This window comes from Perca fluviatilis, chromosome 1 (genome assembly GCF_010015445.1).
Source record: "Perca fluviatilis chromosome 1, GENO_Pfluv_1.0, whole genome shotgun sequence".
NCBI lineage: Eukaryota > Metazoa > Chordata > Actinopteri > Perciformes > Percidae > Perca > Perca fluviatilis.
In genome coordinates, this window is record NC_053112.1 from 22,381,437 (window position 1) to 22,400,326 (window position 18,890).

The 18,890-nt window shown below is 40.8% G+C and overlaps 1 long non-coding RNA gene across 1 annotated transcript; it reads left to right on the forward strand.

Annotated features, from left to right (window-relative positions):
• Positions 1–8,519: 8,519 nt before the first annotated feature.
• Positions 8,520–18,364, forward strand: LOC120549142. Its single transcript, XR_005637340.1, has 3 exons — positions 8,520–8,590; positions 11,654–11,657; positions 18,346–18,364. It is a non-coding gene; the product is annotated as an uncharacterized LOC120549142 (long non-coding RNA).
• The last annotated feature ends 526 nt before the right edge of the window (positions 18,365–18,890 follow it).

An 18,890-nucleotide genomic window follows, 5' to 3' on the forward strand; every position in this document is an offset into this window, starting at 1 on the left:
GTGGAGCAACTATGCTCGAACCACAGCTGTTTGGACCAATCAAATTGTCAGGGCGGGCTTTATACGATGATGGACAGATGATCAACAATAACGTAATCAACCATGTGAACAAAGAGCGTTGCGTTGAATTCGTTTACAACAAAGATGGCTGCCGCTGGAGAATTGAGATGTGTAGATTCCGCCATCGCGTCTGTTATAGAAGATATCGACTGTGCATTAAGACATACGTCACATACTCCGTTGCTCTGATTGGTTGTAGGTCTATCCAATTGAGTGCAGAGGCATTTTCTTTCCTTTCGGTTGAAACACGCCCCATAATCACAGCCCAATGGAGCAGTATCAGACTCATATTCTGACTAGAATCTGAGTATGACGACGTCAGGCTACTCATCCACATCTATAACTTCAAATGTGGATGTTGATGTGAATGTATAGTCAATGCATCTGAGGACAGAGTGGACAGACAGGGAGAATGAACAGAGCTCAGAAACACTGCGAATCTGCAAGTATGTGGTTATCTTCTTTGGTTCACTGAACAACACTAATCCCTTAACCACTGCCATTTCAAAAGAAAACAGTTTGCCAGTCTGATCACCATACAATTCCAGAGCATAAAGCCAAATTGAAACAACCAAACCGAAGCACAAAAGAACCACAGAAATAGACATTATTCCCTCCAGTTGTACTGTATGTTCCAGCAGTAAACCATATGAGCTGATTCACATTGCTAAGCCTTGAATTTGATTATAAAGGGATTCTTTTAGGCACTCTGTGTGTGTGTGTGTGTGTGTGTGTGTGTGTGTGTGTGTGTGTGTGTGTGTGTGTGTGTGTGTGTGAGTGTGTGTGCGTGCGTGGGCATGGATCTAATTAGGATTCAGACAGTTAGTGGGCAGAGGCCTGATGGTGTTTCTTCTTACACTTTTTTGTTTTCCTGTTTTTTACACAAAAAACCTTACACCGACCTTATCTTTCTTTTACACACACACACACACACACACACACACACACACACACACACACACACACACACACACACACACACACAGCCTAATGAAAAATGGCTGAAGTAAGGGGCGTACAGGTTATACATTTACTTACTGTCGTACTTCCTCTGCCTTTATCTCTCTGTAGGCACATCATTCGCACACTGAATGAATCCCAAGAGAGACAGAAAGGTAGCGTTGGAAAATTGAATGTGCTTAATATATTGTATGCTACTCATGAGTTAAATTAGACACACAGTGGTGGTCCAGGTGAAAGCTTAGTAGCATAGCACTAAAGCACTGATGCTGTGCATCAACACACACACATACGCACGCACGCACGTACGCACGCACGCACGTCACACGCACGCACGCACGCACGCACGCACGCACGCACGCACGCACACACGCACACGTTACATTTTGTTGTTTAATTTTCTATTCTGTTAGCACTGACTGATTTGATTACTTATTACTGGCAGAGGTTCATAAAGACATTGTAATACCATCTGTTTTATTAGATTCAACATGTTCCAGTTTAACATACAAGAAAGAAACTGGTCGGTTAGTACGAGCATCAACAGCCACCATGACTGAATAGAAAAAGAACACAGCTGACAGTTTGATTGACACAGGAACAAAGAGCTTGTTAGCAGAGAGCAGAGTAGGGGTCATAACTTCCACATCTATTACAAAGTTATATGAAAGTATTAAAGGATGATTTGAGCCAGTGGAGGGGAAAACAATCTCTGCATCTCCACTAAACACAAATAAAAATGAATTAAATGTTGACCTTCAGATGATTTGGATCACTGTGCTCTTTAATATATATCCGTACCGATAAAAAGACACATCGATATGATTATTTCTGTTGGTGGCGACCATAAGTGCCCTTCCTTTTAGTCCCATTGTTTTCTCAAGTAGATACACTGCTAAGAAAACGCTCAACTAAATTGCTTACACTCACGCACGCACGCACACAGGCACACAGGCACACACCCACCACACACACACACACACACACACACACACACACACACACACACACACACACACACACACACACACACACACACACACACACACACACACACACACACACATTTGCCTCCCCTGCTACCTTGCCTGCTGTGCCAATGTGTTGCTGTTCTAATTAAAGGTAAATTACCATTGGTGTGCGGTGGCTGAGGTCATAACACCATCTGAGTGACAATAGAACTCAGACAGTGGATGAAAGATTGCTCTGCTGTCTGCCACAGAAACACAAACACCTATGCTTATTAATAAAATTCCTGTGTCTGAGATGGAGAGGGGTTTTGTTTGCCTCTCTATAAGGTGTTTATTATGGAGTTACCATAATTAATATAATTAACCCTTCTGTTATCCTTGGGGTCAATTTGACCCCATTCAATGTTTAACCTCTCTAAAAAAGTGCTTACCATCATTTTTTTTGCTTCATATTGAATGACTTTTCCTAATTTAATGGGGACAACTGGGTAAACATAAAATTAACATGATGATATATTTTCAATGTCCTGTATGCATTTTGTACGCATCGGTGTTCCTTGGGGTCAATTTGACCCCAGGTTGTTTTAGCTGTATAAAACATAGAAAATATGAAAATTTTACACAAATTTGCTGAGATTGTTTTGAGGTCACTTTCACATGCAGGATGTTGCAATTTCACAATCTTCAATTCTACTCCCCCCACCCTACACATGCACACACGCACCCACCCTCTATGATGTTGTTGTCTGTTGTTCCCGCACTCTGAGGGAGGGAAAATATGATTCCCGCACTCTGAGAGAGGGAAAATGTTGTTCCCGCACTCTGAGGGAGGGAAGATATGTTTCTCGCAGTGATGGTTTGCATCACATGATACACAGGGGAGGGGCGAACATATAAAAGCTCACACGCAGGCACCGCGGCCTTCTAAACCATTTCTCTTGGAAACTCACTCGAAACGCAAAAAAAGGTTTTCTGTTAACGAAGTTTGTTCACAACTCTTGGACAATGAAAGTGACATAGAGGAGAATGTGTCCGAGACTGAGGATAATGTTGAGGAGGACCCTGATTATGAGGCATCCTCCTCTGAAGACAATGAGACTCTTGGGGTTGACCCTTCTGTTGTCTCTCAACCAACAGCACGTTACACACGTTACCTTCCAAAAATTGAAAATTATTATGATCCCTCTCCCCACTTGAACGACAGGGTAGTGCTGCTAATGTGATAAAAATGATTCCAGGCCCCACCAGATATGCTGTCAGCCATGTCCACGACATAAAATTAGCATTTGAGCTTTACATGACACCATCAGTTGAAAAAGCAGTTGGAAAGATGTGGATGTGACAGACCTCCATGCCTACATTGGGTTGCTCATTTTGGCAGGAGTAAACAAGTCAAAAGGTGAAGCAACACTGGAATGCTGACACTGGAAGGGCAATATTTCCAGCCACTATGTCTCTTAAAACATTCAATGTTTTCTCCCGTGTCATCCGCTTTGATGACAGAGAAACGAGGCAGGGCCGACGGGACCACAACAAATTGGTCGCAATACAGGATGTATGGGAGAAGTGGGTGCAACGATTACCCTTTCTCTACTGTCAACATTTTCTAGTTGCCAGGTTAGGCTATCGACATAAACATTTGGTAAAAAATTTTTAATAACCAACATTTTCTGGAGGTTTCAAACCCTGGGGTCAAATTGACCCCAAGGATAACGGATGTTAGTAAATTTGAGGATAACAGGAGGGATAAGAATATGACTGTCTGTGTGAGTGTTTTTGTGGATATGTGTGTGTGTAATTATGTGGGGCAAGAGTTGCTCTTTCTTCATTGGGAAAACTGAGTGCATTATTTTGCACTCAGTTTTCCCAATGAAGAAAGATGATGGATGAGTCAAAGCAGCAAAGAGTGCTATGAAGGAAAACTGTTTAAAGTCCCTTCCATTACATTTGAACACTATATTGGGACACAAACATGTCAGCATTGTTCCACTCATATCATGTGAGACATGTTCTTTATACACTTATTGACTCGCTCTTTTCTTACTCTTATTTTACCTTGAATTTGACTGTGAGCAACTGCAACTAAATAATTTTCCTGAGGGAATCAATAAAGTATTCTGATTCTGATACACTGCTGCAAAATGACAGTAACCTTATGTTTCCACACATTGTTCAGCCTGTTTTGGATGCGATGGCCTGCTAACAAGCCAGCATGTTGTAGGTACTGTGCTGCTTGTTATAAAGAATTAAGCAACAGCAGTCTTGCTTTACAGAACAGAAAAACTGGGCTCTCTGTCTGTCCTTTGTCTCTTTCTGGCCATCTGTCTGACTAGCTGTCTTTCCACCGAACCCCTTTCTAAAAGAATCCTTCTAAGACCCCTATTGTTCAAGGTACGGCTGCTCCACAGTTTATGGTGTGGGATCGGAGTCATTTATAGCAAGCTGGCTGTGCATCACCCAAACTGGGACGATTTTCAGCAGAGCTGCTCAGAGAGATTAATCTGGTGGGGGAAAAAAGGGAACGGAGAATAGCTAAGTGCGAGAGAAGTGAAGTGTCCCTCCAAGGACCCTGCTGTGTAACTGTCTGCATCCTTAAGTGATTTATTTTTTGGAGGGATGATAATACAATTTTAATACAGGGCAAAAAGACTCTGTGGTATCATTTGACAACTCCTTGCTGAAAACACAGAGATAGTAGCCATAGAACGAACAACTATATACAAAATTGACATCAAGAAGATAGCTACTGCCTTTTTTATGGCTAAATAGTACTTTAGATAGCAAGCATTCTGCAACTTTTATCACTTTAAATCCCTAAAGGTGCACTGTGGAGTTTTATTTTTGAATACATTTCCTTCCTAATAAAACATTTGCAAAGCTGATTATTACAATATTTTAATTACACATGATTTACATGGATGTTTACTAGCTAGCAGTCTGCCTTTGTTGGCATCTTGGCCCATTTCTTTTGCACATTACTGCCACCAACTGTCGATTAGTGGAATAGCAAAAACCCATTGGCAGGACTAGGTAGCACTTGGCTCCATAGACAGTATATAAACTGGACCAACAGCTCCCGTTGCTCTGGATGGAGACCAGTGAAGTATATTAGAAGTACTTTTCCGGTGAGCGCTGAGTGTTACTGCACAGCTTCCAACTGAGAGAGACGACACAAATGTGACGTGAGCAACCTGTCTGAAAGTTGTAAGTCTTCTGGTAGCTGTGCCAAGAGAAATCTCAATCATTCTGATTGTCTTGCAGAGACAGAGAGCGTAGGTATATGTAAGGAGATAACATAGACACAGGCTAATTACTGCGAACTAAAATGCTAGTTAACATTAGTAATTACACTTAAACAGCTAATGTAAGTCGAAACTGCCTGCGAGCTTCTCCCGTACTAAACGGTAATTCCTCTACTATGCGACAGTAAGTCGCTTGGTTATGACACAATCGTTAGCCTATTGTCGTGTTTCTTTAGAAATAAACAATGGACAAATAAAGTCTTTAAACGCTTCAGATGTAAAGTTATTCACTGTCAAAGTGACGTCAAAATGAATGGCAGTCAATGGGATGCTAACGTTGGGTGATTGTTTGGTAGCATCAAAATGGCGCCATAGGACCTACGGGTTGTTGACAGACGCTTAGCCCCTTGCTTGGCTCACATGCTTGAGTGCGTGTATGTGTGTCCTCTTGGGGGTGCATGATACAAACAAAAGAGAATCCACTTGTAAAAACATCACTGCATAGCGCAACTAGTCTTCAAAAACTCAACAGGGCCTGCACATGACAAGTGCCAAAAGCCTTCAATTCTGGTTGAGCTTTAGTAGTCCACATTAGCCCGCCTGCTGAATTTTAAAGTAGCAACAATTTATTTTCTTTGGCTGTGATGATGTAAAGTTCCTCATCGTGTGCTGGACTCCACAACATTCTAACTCCTTGATGCCTGCCATGTGCAGGCACAGCCCTGAAGTAAATTGTATTTAGAAGAGCAAAGGAAAAATAAAAGGCTTCCTTTCACAAAGATTTCCTTGTGTTGACACTGGGCCACTTCGATTCAACATCAAAGCTCCCTGCTAAGACACTCTGCAGAGTGTCCTTCCAGCACTGAGTCAGCATTTGTTCTGTTAGCTTTGTTTAAACCTACATTGTGTAATTGTTTTAGTTGATTCTTAGCAAAAAAAACTTTCTTCTTTCACAAAGATGTGCTCATTCATGTGTAATTACTTCCAAAGTATTCTCATAAGCGTAGAATCTGCCATTCAGAATCATTCAGAATACATACGAGCGAGTTGCTGGAATGATGGCCGGCATGTTGCGCCTCCATCTTTAGCCAAAGAGGGACATACCTCCGCCTTTCGCCCTTTTACACTCAGTGGCACCATGCACCGTGACGAATGCCAGGGGGAGATTACTTGCCAGGGAAGCGAAAAAGAGAATTAAAACGACAACGCGACCAAAGCTAATATTGGAGTAGCTAGAACAGCTGCGTGTAAGATATAAGAGCTAATTTCAGGTTCGGCCACCGTAGCAGTTAAAACGCGATCGGAATGGGAGGGGCTAGAAAGTAATATTCAGTTGGTTGTCATATACAATTTCACCGCTAGATGGGAGAAATTCTTACACAATGTAGCTTTAAGTAAACTGTGGCACTTCTGCACATCATATAAAAATACACTTCCACACACACATCTGATAACACTGCACCAAATTCCGTTCTCAACCGCCAAATGCAGGTAGAAATCGGCAGTGGCATGTAACACAGTCACTCTTACTAGCCACTTGGGGAGCATATAGACCCTTACACAAAGGTATGTATTATCATAACACCGTTTGCTGGAGAACTGTGCCACTGCCCGACAGTGGTCTGTGCACAGGAGTGCAGATGTGATCCTGTTGCATCTGTGGCAGAAAAACATTTTGATAAGAGTTTGTAAAAGAAGTAGAGAGTGTGCACAGCAGGACAACACTGTTTAAAAAACATTTGCTGTGTGCGCCCTGCCTTAGTTACTTTGGAAAACCACTAGCCACAGTGGCTGATGAGCAAAAAATGCCATGCCCTGGCTAGAAGGCATAGAAAGTGTACTGCAGATGTAGATAGAGCATCTGCAGTACACTTCAACCTCCAAGGTCCAGGAGGAGCAGAAGGAGCAGCGGAGAAGGCGGGGGCTGTCAAGGATAGATGGAGGACAAATCTGGGATCAAGTGATTTTTCACACTTCATGGGTTTTGCCTTACCCGTCACCAGGCTTCAATACAGTTAAAAAAGTTTTATGCAGCTCGAGACAAAATACAGTGTGTGTGTGTGTGTGTGTGTGTGGGGGGGGGGGTGTGGGTGGGTGGGTAAACTGCTAGCTGTACAGATCAGTATCTATAGACACAAAAATAAAAGTGCAGTATTACATAATTTTAAAACCTCACACACTCCGCACTGGCACTCATCCCATCATCTCTTTGCACCGGCACACACACAATTGCTCTTCCCTTATTCCCCTTTCAATCAACCAACAGCACGCAGAGGATTGGGTGTCATCACTACCGGTCTGATTGTCTTGGTGATTTGCTCTAAGTGGACATTCAGCCTCTGTAACATCTGTATTTACCTCACTCACTGAAAGCAGACAGATCAGCTACTCTGCCTGAACTGAAAGGTCTCTATGGAGACCACAACTCATGGTTATATGAAACTGCAGGGTGACAAATGCTCTGTGTGTGTGTGTGTGTGTGTGTGTGTGTGTGTGTGTGTGTGTGTGTGTGTGTGTGTGTGTGATGACATGACAGAAGCAACGTTCACAGGGTTTTTAGTAAGCTTTTTACTGTTATACACAGCACAAAATGTTGAAATGTTGATAATATTCTGCAGGGGGCTGATAAGGGTTGCTGTGTTAGATCCAGTGGTGCAATGTAACTCTGATAGGCCTATTGCTACTTTTACTGAAGTAAAAGATAGTGCTGGGGGTAAACGATTATTTATTAAACGATTAATCGGGCGATTATTTTATCGATTAGTCGACTAATCTAGCGAATAATTGGACGATTAATATAACGATTATTTTTCTGTTGCTCGATTAATAAAAACCATAATGTATCTCAAATAAATACCAAAACAATCTTAATAATATATTTTATTAAACATCAGTTTTGCACAGCAAAAAATCTTCTGCTTTACACAAAATAAAATAATTTTACTGTTATACAAAATGAAAGGCAAGCTGGTTTGCTCTTTTACAGTACCAACATAACTCTCTTGTTCAAAAAATTCTAAAGTTGTAGTGCAAAAAAAAAACACTGTGCAGTGCACAGTATAGCCATTCCTGAGAGTGTTTAACACAATATAAAATTCCTGTTTTCAGTTTTACAGTCCCAACATAAATCTCTACTGTACAAAGCTACTGCAATCTGCTTGCACTTTGGTGGTGCTAGGCTAACCAGCGCATCTTAGCTCTCTGTGCAGTTTGTTTGTGCTAGGTTAGTAGCTAACGTTCACGTTAGCTAACGTTAGCTACTATAGATAGCTGTGTTATGCAGCCGTAAGCTAGCTACCATTCAAGCCAACATTAGATGATAACTAACGTTAGCTAAACACAGCTGTCTAGGCGCCAGTAGCTAGCTAAAATTAACGTTAGCCTAACATTAACCTAGCACGAACAAACTGCACGGAGAGCTAAGATAGTTAGCTAGCACCACCGAAGTGCGCAGAGCTTAAGCTACACAACACACTACGCAAACATAAAATTAATTTAGCCAACGTTAGTACTACTTGTTATTGTCTCCTTCACGAGTGACAATGGGGTGCCTCCGTTTCAGATGCTCCCACATTGCTGTTGTGCTTGTGTGGTATGCCAACTCCATTTGGCAAAAAGCGCAAACAACGACACCTTTACGCTTGGGACTAAATTTGAAGTATTCCCATACCTTCAATGATTTAGGGCAAGCTGTTTTTTTTAGGACTTTTTCTTTTATTGGGGCTTTTTGCAGGGCTTTGTTGGGAATTCTGTGAGGAGGTTGCTGTTTCGTCCTCCATTCTGCAATGTTTTGGTCTCCCACGTGTGTGTGGCGAGCTGTGGTGAAGCGTCAACGCAAAAAATATGTCATTGACGCGTCGCTACAGGCCTAGTAAAAGATCTGAATACTTCTTCCACCACTGGTAGATCATTACCAATACATTCACTGTTACTAAACCAGGTTATGAAATTTCCCACTTGAATTTTCATATGATCGCTAATGGAGGATAGAGCTTTCTGTGAGCAGTAAGTAAGAGCTTCTGAAGTCATAAAAGCAAAGGACAAAGCAGCATTTTATCAGCTGGGTCTCTGCTTATCTTATTATCTGGGATTTTTGTTATCACTGCGAGTGTGACAATGACTTCTTCTTCTTTGTATCAACTATAGGTCACCAGGAATTAAATCTGTTCCAGAGAATGGTGTAATAGATGTTCAACCAGTGCTTTGACTGGAGATCATAGACTATTTAAGTGGAAGGGCGGACATGAAGAGTTAAACAGCTATAATGGTACGTGTCCACTGTCAGCGACATTTCCATGCTTCCCATTCATTTCCATGGGAGCAGCCATGCAATGCATTCTGGTAGCGTCGCAGGGACTTTGGAGAAGCGGGGCACGGAGTCGCCCACCCCTCATTTGCATAAAGTTGAATCCAGGCAACTTCATGCAATTGAGTAGCAGCCGGCTTGGCCTGACGCCTCCCAAAAGCCCACAAAAATCTTTTTAACTGACCGTTGTTCATCTAAAATGAAGACAGATTCAGCAACTGCATAGCCTATTTCTCACTTAAAATTTTTTCAGAAACATGTTTTGGTGAACTATTTTTGTAAAATAAGAGATCGCATTCCAAACGAGCTGCCATTATGGTCGGTTTTTACCATCGGAACAGACAGACGTACGTGATGCATTCTTCCAATCAGGTGCAGCCATCGGGGTTGTAGGATGGTGTAGCCAGTTTTCTTTGATTGTTGGTGGTCATTGAAGAGAAACTGCTGGTGGCAAGTCCACTAGCGTGCAATGCTGGGAAGTGGGGCGAAAACAATGCGTATATGGACATATACCATAAGTCTTTGCTGTCTTGATTGCTTAATTAATAAGGAGTTTGACCTCTTGACAAAGACAGTGAGAACTCTCTTTTATTTGTGTAGCATTTGAAAGGCAAAGCTATGGTGGCTCTAAGAGGCCAACGCATTTCCCCTTAAGAAAACACATGCAAATAGATCATAACACATTAAGAAAACTCACCACAATGGAAATAAGCCTTCAGACATTATTGTGTTTTTATCCTTGGTGATTTTTAATGTCAGCCTATGTCATTACTGTTGTGCAGTGTTATATGTGGTTCTTTTTAAAATAATCAAGTAAAATAAATTAATAAATTGTACTTTCTATGGTTGTTCTGTTACTGGCGATAATTTACTTACTGGCATGGGAGATGCAGCTAAATTGACAGCAGCTCTATAGCCTATCTTTTAGTGCCGTTTTAACTTTTTCACAATTGCTTCCAGAAAAAAATTAAGCGGCTGTTTTTGTTAAAAATTAAGGACAAAAACAAATTGAATTGATTGGTAAATTGTGGTAAACTGTACAAATACTAGCTGCATTGGAACTGAGAGCCTGACAGGCATAGCAACAGTAACTATGGGGGGAGGAGCTAAGGTAATGGTAAATTCTTTGATTTTAAATCTCGACATTTGTCATTCCTTGCATACCTTCCAACGTGCTAAAATGTGTCTATGTACTTCAGAGCTTCTGTCTGAATGAAGGACAATCTGACAATTGCGGGGAATCAGAGAAGCACTGGGACTCCTTGAGGGATTCACAAGAGCCCCATCACAAGGACAAATTTTTCCTTAATAGGTCAGGAAGAAAGAAAACCCATATTCTTGCTGGTTTTGATTGCTCCAGAGTGAGTCTGAATTGTAATTTATTGTACAGTTGTTTTCCAGTCATGCTTCCTTGCTTCATAAGGATATTTAAACTGCAGTTTTATTTGTAACGTATTTGGACATTCAAAATACTGCAGCTATTCACTCCATTTGTTACAGTAACATAAAAAAATGTATTTGTGCAGCTTTAAATATTACAGCTGACATTTCATGTCAGTAAATTCTCAGTTTTATTTCTGAGGGTCGTCACCTGCAGAACATGCAGCAACAAACAAACCTCCAGGTCCCCACGACCCTGGACATCTGCACTGTCATTGAACCAAGCATTGCCCTTGTTTGACTTTGCCACTAACTGTTGCAATGATGAAGTCCCTATACTTTATAAGGGCAAAACATTTTCAACAATGGCTGCCTTACAAAGAATAATTGGTTCTGGAAATGAATTTGAAGTCTGGTGGTTGCACGGATCTCTTTATATGATAATGACCTTAAATCCGCTCTTATTAAGCCATCTTTTTTAAGTACCACATCCTGAGTGCCAAAATATTTCAGTGGTGCTCTCTTTGGATGAATGTCATCTTGTGAGGGCAGCAAGGTGCAATTATGCCTGGAGGCCTGTAACGTAGCTGTGCCACAGGGAGCTTCCTTAAAGTGCCAGGTGGTTGCCTGGATCTCAATGACTCTTCTGTTTCCACAGCTGCTAAAGCAGTAAAAGCTTTGCTGTATCTGCTGACAAACTCACCTTCCCTAGAACAGCAGAGGAGAGACAGGAGGTGGGTGTTCTGAAGCCAACATTCGCGATAAATGGCACTCGATTCCTGCTTTGCTCAGTGAAAGTCATCTCAACAGCTGCCAGAGAATTTCTCCATTATTACCCATATTATTGAGCTGCCATCACATTCTCTGTTGGGGCCAACACTGAACTGAATATCACAGCTTTGGTGACGAAGTACATAATGGTTAACCACCCAAACCGTATTTTCTCACAAATACTAAGAGGAGAGGTGGAGGGTGGAGAGATTAACAGCATCCACCTGTCCTATTCACTGAGAACTCAGTATCTTTTCCTCCAGCCTCAGACGTTCAGTCCATTTACCATTCTTATTTAATGTAAGAATAACTACAATAAAATAACAACACATGTTGCTGGTAACGTAATAAATAAGCTACCAAATGTAAATTGACAGTCAAGTTTTGATTGACAAACAAAAGGAACATCTGTTGCTGAGTTAGAAATAAGTCTAAATAAAGTCACAGAGACTTTTTGTTTAGGATTTGAAAATGGTATGGGGGGCATAATCCTACTATAATCCTACAGGAGAAGTTAGCGTCTCAACCGAGGTAAAGAAAATACTGTTCCAAAATTGACAAAGAATCAACAAAGTAAAACACACACTCAGAGTACAGCATCAAAAGAAAAAAAATGTAGCTTAAAGGAACACGCCGACTTATTGGGAATTTAGCTTATTCACCGTAACCCCCAGAGTAAGACAAGTCGATACATACCCTCCTCATCTCCATGCGTGCTGTAACGCTGTCTGACGGCTCCAGCATTAGCTTAGCCCAGCACAGATCCTGCAGGTAACAGATTGCTTGTGGCAACTAGCCTACTATTCAATTGTTCGACAGAAAGTGACAAGGGCCGTTAATATAGTTTACATGTTGTGATTTGTAGAGTCACAGCGTGTACAAAAAACAATGTAACATGAGACACAGCCATCTTCTATCCGTAAACAAACCGGGTACTATATTCTCAGACAGGCTTACTGCGAGCATATCACTCCGCCCAAGAACTATATTCTTCCGCCTGAGAATATAGTTCCTGGTTTGTTTACGGTTAGAAGGTGGCTGTGTCTCATGTTACGTTGTTTTTTGTACACGCTGTGACTCTACAAATCACAACACGTAAATAGGAACATTTTGGCGTTATTTTGTCACTTATTCGGAGCAGTAGGATTAGTGGAACCATTCACCTGCCTGTTCTGTGATGGGCTGATGCCGCTGGAGACGTCAGACAGCTTTACAGCACGCACGGAGATGAGAAGGATATGTATCGACTTGTCTTACTCTGGGGGTTACGGTGAATAAGCTAAATTCCCAATAAGTCGGCGTGTTCCTTTAAAGCAGTGAGATCTTGTCTGTATGTTTGTCCAGGGGGAATGACAGTCCTCAGGCAAATGAGGAAGCAAGGAGACAGTGCCAAGCATGTCAAAGATGGTGTAGAAAACTTCAGCAGAGAAAATACACATTGGGATTACAGACACCACTCTGAAAAGATCAACTAGGTGCATATGAAGGGAAACTGGAGTTCAATGTTTCTTGGCGTCAGCTCTGCAGGATTCAGATCTTTTTCCCGTCTCTGCCTGAGAAACCTCCAGGGATTGCAAAGGGCTGGGAGCGAAGTGTAGTGAATATGAAGGATACTGTAACAGAAAATGAGCTGTCTCAGGTGGTTGACTTTGTCTCATAGGGAGGAATGATATTCCAATATTAATTTTCCACAATACCAGTCTAAACCCAAATTCTGCAAACAGAAGACAATTCCCTTCTAAATCTTACGTACTATAAATGTGGTCATTGTGTGGTAAGGCATTTTGTGGAAATCAGCTCTGCAAATCTGAACTGAACATCTTGTAATCATTTTGTATGCAAATAACTTTTAAGAATGTCAAATTACAAGATAGAAAAAGAGCCTTTTGTTACCTCAATAAAGCCTGTCAGGCAGCTGCCTAAAAGGCTGTCAATCATAGATGAGGTAACAGCAGGCATAAACTGCAACACATTATGGGAAAGGCAGTACCACAATGTGTCTTTTTGTTTATCTAATAACATTAATAATGATGCATGGGCTTGTGTGTTTAACAGCTGTTTGTCTGTTAAGATGCATTCAGCTCATTTTCAATTTGCTACGCCACCCTGGGTGAATTACATCAAATTGCATCTCAATTTGCTTTGGAGCCTGAACATACAGTTTGACTTATTTCACACCATGTTTACTGAAATTCCTTCACTACTTATGTCAAAGTTGAACCAAATATGCCTACTGTATAGAATATGGACATAGTCTCCGTAACGTCACCCATAGGCTATAGTCTATATCCTTCGCGTTCCACTTCCACTGGGATTGCTCCGGGGCTGCAGGAAATTCTGCCGGATGCATGTCTTTTCAGTTTCCTTCCGCTTTCTTCGTGTTGGAATTTTAAATTCGGTGGATTTATGAGGACTATGGTTAACTGCTCCTCACAACTGTACAGAGAGTAAAATCACATGTGTGCTGGCAAAGGTTTAAGCAAATGGAATGGATGATGTTGACGCAGAGGATCTAAACCTGAAGGTAAGGGTGCTGTTCGGAAATTCTCTGATGACTCCATACTCTCTGAGATGCTGTAGATCTGTTTATGTTTCTCACTTGCACCGTGACAGTTTCTTTGAGTGAAAGAATTTTAAATGTTAGTGGAACTGTAAGAAATCTGTACCTGCTTTCAGGTAAAATCATTTGTTGCACTTTGGGGGTTTAGACTATCGCCTGGAGGTTTCACACAGTGATTATAGACAGAACAGAACAGAAAAAACTGCCCATTCTGTCAATATACAAAGATAGTTCATACTGGGAAAAAGCGACTGTTTCATGGTTTATGGGAAGAATGAAGGAAGGCGTATGAGAGGGAGCAATATCTATGTTCATATTTTTCAGTTTTCTGTGTGTGTATTTTACGTTGGTTGGTATATTGTAGGTTTACTCGCTTTCTCATATAATTTAATTTTAATAAAATGAATGCTGCTTATGGTGCTTATGTTATTCTCATTGTGAGTAAAAGCAAATATGAGTGCATGTTGGCAAACATACAATTGTTTTAACTATAATTATATGATTTTAATTATATTATTATAGAAAAAAAGACATACATGTTTCTATGTGTAGTATACACAATTTGGAGGTACAGACTACACAAAGTAAAACTCATGAAAGCATAAGATGATGAAGTATGTTATTTGAGTGTAAATTCAATGTTGACATGTGTTGCCATTTTTAAATAAAGAAAATGGAAAATGGAAGGCTTAAATTTGTAATAGAAGGAATGGAAGAAATAGACTGACAAGGCTTTAATAAAAAACAAAGTTTAGTATTTAACCTACAATGAGTTTCATTATTGTTTGCATCAATTACAACAACTCTGTGCCTGAAGCAAATATGAGGCAGGGTCACCTCAAAAGACTGTAAAATTTCAACTTTAAATGAATGAAAATGAACGGTTGTGAATAGCTTAAGGCTTTTAGCCTTCAAAAAAACAAAAACAAGAACAATAAAAATGTAACCTTGATATCAACAAACACTTGCTATAGTTGTGTGAAAAGTTTAGTTTGGTTACTAAAATTGCCAAGTTTTTGGGGGTGTTAGAGCCAAAACAAGTTAGAAAAGCCAGAATAAACTGATAGGCTACTTAAATCACGAAAAAGGTAACTTTTTGTCAACCCTATTTTTCTATGTTTTTGTGTCTAAGTGATTGATGGGAAGAACAACTTTTGAAATTGATCGAGTATGAAGCAAGATCGCTGCATTCAGCAGTGGCGAAACAAGCTGCAATGTAAGTTAATGGGCAATTGTGCACCTTCAATTAACGTCCACTAAAAGTACTTGTTTTGCCACTGACATGCTCAAATTACTATTCTAAGTGTCTGACAACACTATGGAAAGGATCCCTACAGAGGTCGACCTTTTTGTTAAAGAGTAAGATAATTTTTGTTTAGCATTAAACCGCCCTGAATATGCAAATCCACCATTTAAATAGACAGTAATTTTATCATCGTAAAACACACTTTATTCAAAGTCGTCAGAAACAACAATCACCACTCTCGTTTGGTAGAAATAAACCCCTTGGCTGATTTGCAGCGATAAAACAAAGAAGAAAAAGAAAGTTCAGACAGAGCTTTTTTAAGGGGTGTTGTCATTGGCAAGTGTTCACAAAATAGCCTGTTTCCACACATTAATATTTATAGCTTGTTTTTTTAATGTGCAACAACAACTTTGGTGTTGGCAAATGCAACACATCAAGTACAGGAGACCCCTCCCCCTGGTTTCCCCTCAGCCTGTGTCTTGCGCTGTCAATGGCTGTAGCTCCCCGGCAGCTCCGGATACTTAGCCTACTATCTGGAATGTGTCTGCGAGGCACCAGCGAGCTAACCTGACGTGCCTGATGGTTTGTTACACAGAACGATCTAAGAAGCCGTCATTTGAAACTGTTTGGAAAAGGGCAGGCACTTACAAAATGACCTGGGAGGTTGCTGGACGAAACATCCGTCTCCTCACCGGATGCTGAATGGTTCGGCCCGCTGCTGTTCAGACACTATTTTTCAATAATGTATTTATTGGGTTTTTGTTTTCTTTACAACAAAGGCAAGTACAGCAACAACAAAAAAAAGAAACACGAGCAGACAGCATGCACGAACGGAACAGTCGTACATAGCACATCCACCCCCCCTCCCTACAGCAAAAGGAACGCAAAAGTTAAGTTAAATTAATATAAAATCGGGATGAAAATAGTATAGAAGTATGTAAATGTATGACAAATTCTGCATCCATATACACATACACTAGAATACTACAATTATATATATGCACATGAGCAAGGATTTACCCAATAATGAATAAACCTAATATGAAATATGAATAGATCTATAAAAAAACCACAAACTTCAATTACTTGAAGGGATTTTTTTTTTGTGATATGTGCAAGGTGAACAGCGAGCCTCTCATCTCGCATTTATGAACAGTTTACACCTCACGTTTAAGCATGTGCATGCGAGCTAATGCTGATTTGCCTCCGATATGGGGCTTTGGTCGGGGAGCTCCAAAAACTATTCATGAGCAGAAAATCATGGCTAAAGTCCTATAGTGGGCACTTGCCATTACTGTACATTATCTCCTTTTGCAACTTAAATTTGCTGTAGGTAGGATTGCAAAGATCCAGGACTTAGCCAAAAATTTTAACATCGACAACTTCTCAGTCCCTCCCCCCTTTCTGCTAAAGCCCAAAACTCTCCTAAGCCCCTACCCCCATAAAGGCGGTTACACACCAACCAGACGGCCAACCGTCGGCAGAAAAGCCAGTCGGACTGATCAGTCTCGCCGAGTTGGTCAAAAAAGTTCCTCAGAACACACCGAAGAGACAAGACGTAATATGTCTCCATAACAGCAGGCGGCGCTAATCTGTATTGTTGCCCAAAAAATGAAAACCGGCAGCTGATTGGACGAACGCGTCACGTGGGTTTGTTTTCTCCGGAAATTCAAAGCCAGACTGTGATGGCGGTTTGTTCAGAATACGATCTCATATTGTACTAAAATAATTCACTGAAACGTGTTTCTGAAAACATTTTAAGCGAGAAATAGGCCATGCAGTTGCTGAATCTGTCTTCATTTCAGATCAAAAAAAGGTCAGTTTAAAAGGTTTTCGTCAGATTTTGAGAGACTCTAGTCATTCTAGCTCATTCCGCTCGCCATTTCCGGGTGAGTCCCGACTGCCCTGTCTCCGACTGAACATGTCACATCGGCCAAAATGAAGGCCGATGGCCCCTCAGACGGACGACGGCACGGAACACACGGAACAGACTCGAGTCACCGACCTCTCCAGACTGTCCAACGGCCGATTATCGGGTTATTGTGTCAGCGCCTTAAGGGAGAATGAATGCGTGTGCATGAGCAGTGATTGACACGCAGTTAAACACCCCCCATGGCCCTGATTGGTGCATCTGAACAGGGAGCTGTGGATTTTTGCAAATTGCACTACAGGCTGTAGGTGGTGCCAGAGGAGCCGGATTTATTTTTTTTAAATTACCTGCTTCATGTAGTTCTACTAGAACATAGGGTCAGTTTCAGCAAATATGACAGAAAGTTAGTTTTATAAGTCTTACATACTGCACCTTTTAATAAATTATGACGTTTTGCATAGGGCTGGGGGTAAACGATTATTTATTAAATGATTAATCGGGCGATTATTTTATCGATTAGTTGACTAATATAACGACTAATTGGACGATTAATATAAGGATTATTTTTCTGTTGCTCGATTAATAAAAACCATAATGTATCTCAAATAAATACCAAAAAATTCTTAATAATATACTTCATTAAACAACAGTTTTGCACAGCAGAAAATCTTCTGCTTTACACAAAATAAAATAAATAAAATTATTTTACTGTTATACAAAATGAAAGGCCAGCCTGTTTAAGCTGGCTAACGTTAGTCTAATGTTATGTATTTGACTCGTAAACGACCACAGCATGAGTTAACGCTAACTAACGTTAAGTCGTGACTCATAAGTTAGCTAACGTTAGATAGATAACGTTAAAAGCTACTGCAATCTGCTTGCTACCGTTAGCTAGATCTAGCAGCTGTGCACTTTGGTGGTGCTAGGCTAATCAACGCATTTTAGCTCTCTGTGGAGTTTGTTCGTGCTAGGTTAGTAGCTAACGTTCACGTTAGCTAACGTTAGCTACTATAGATAGCTGTGTTCTCCAGCCGTAAGCTAGCTACCATTCAAGCCAACATTAGATGATAACTACATACACACCTTTACGTTTGGGACTAAATTTGAAGTATTCCCATACCTTTGATGATTTAGGGTGAGCTGTTTTTTTTAGGACTTTTTCTTTTATTGGGGCTTTTTGCAGGGCTTTGTTGGGAATTCTGTGAGGAGGTTGCTGTTTCGTCCTCCATTCTGCAATGTTTTGCTCTCCCACGTGTGTATGGCGAGCTGTGGTGATGCGTTGACGCAAAAATATGACGTTGACGTATCAACGTAATTTTGACGTTGATGCGTCGCTACAGGCCTAGTTTTGCATGATCCAATCGATGGGTAAAGTTTTGATAAAAACAGCTTGAGGACAGAAAAGCTGAACAAGAACTCACTGGTGTTTAAATGTTTTGGCAGCTAGGAGAGGGATCGACTTTCGGGACAAATCTAATACTAATAAAGAACAACTTGAGTTTTAACAGAACAAAAGTAAAAGTC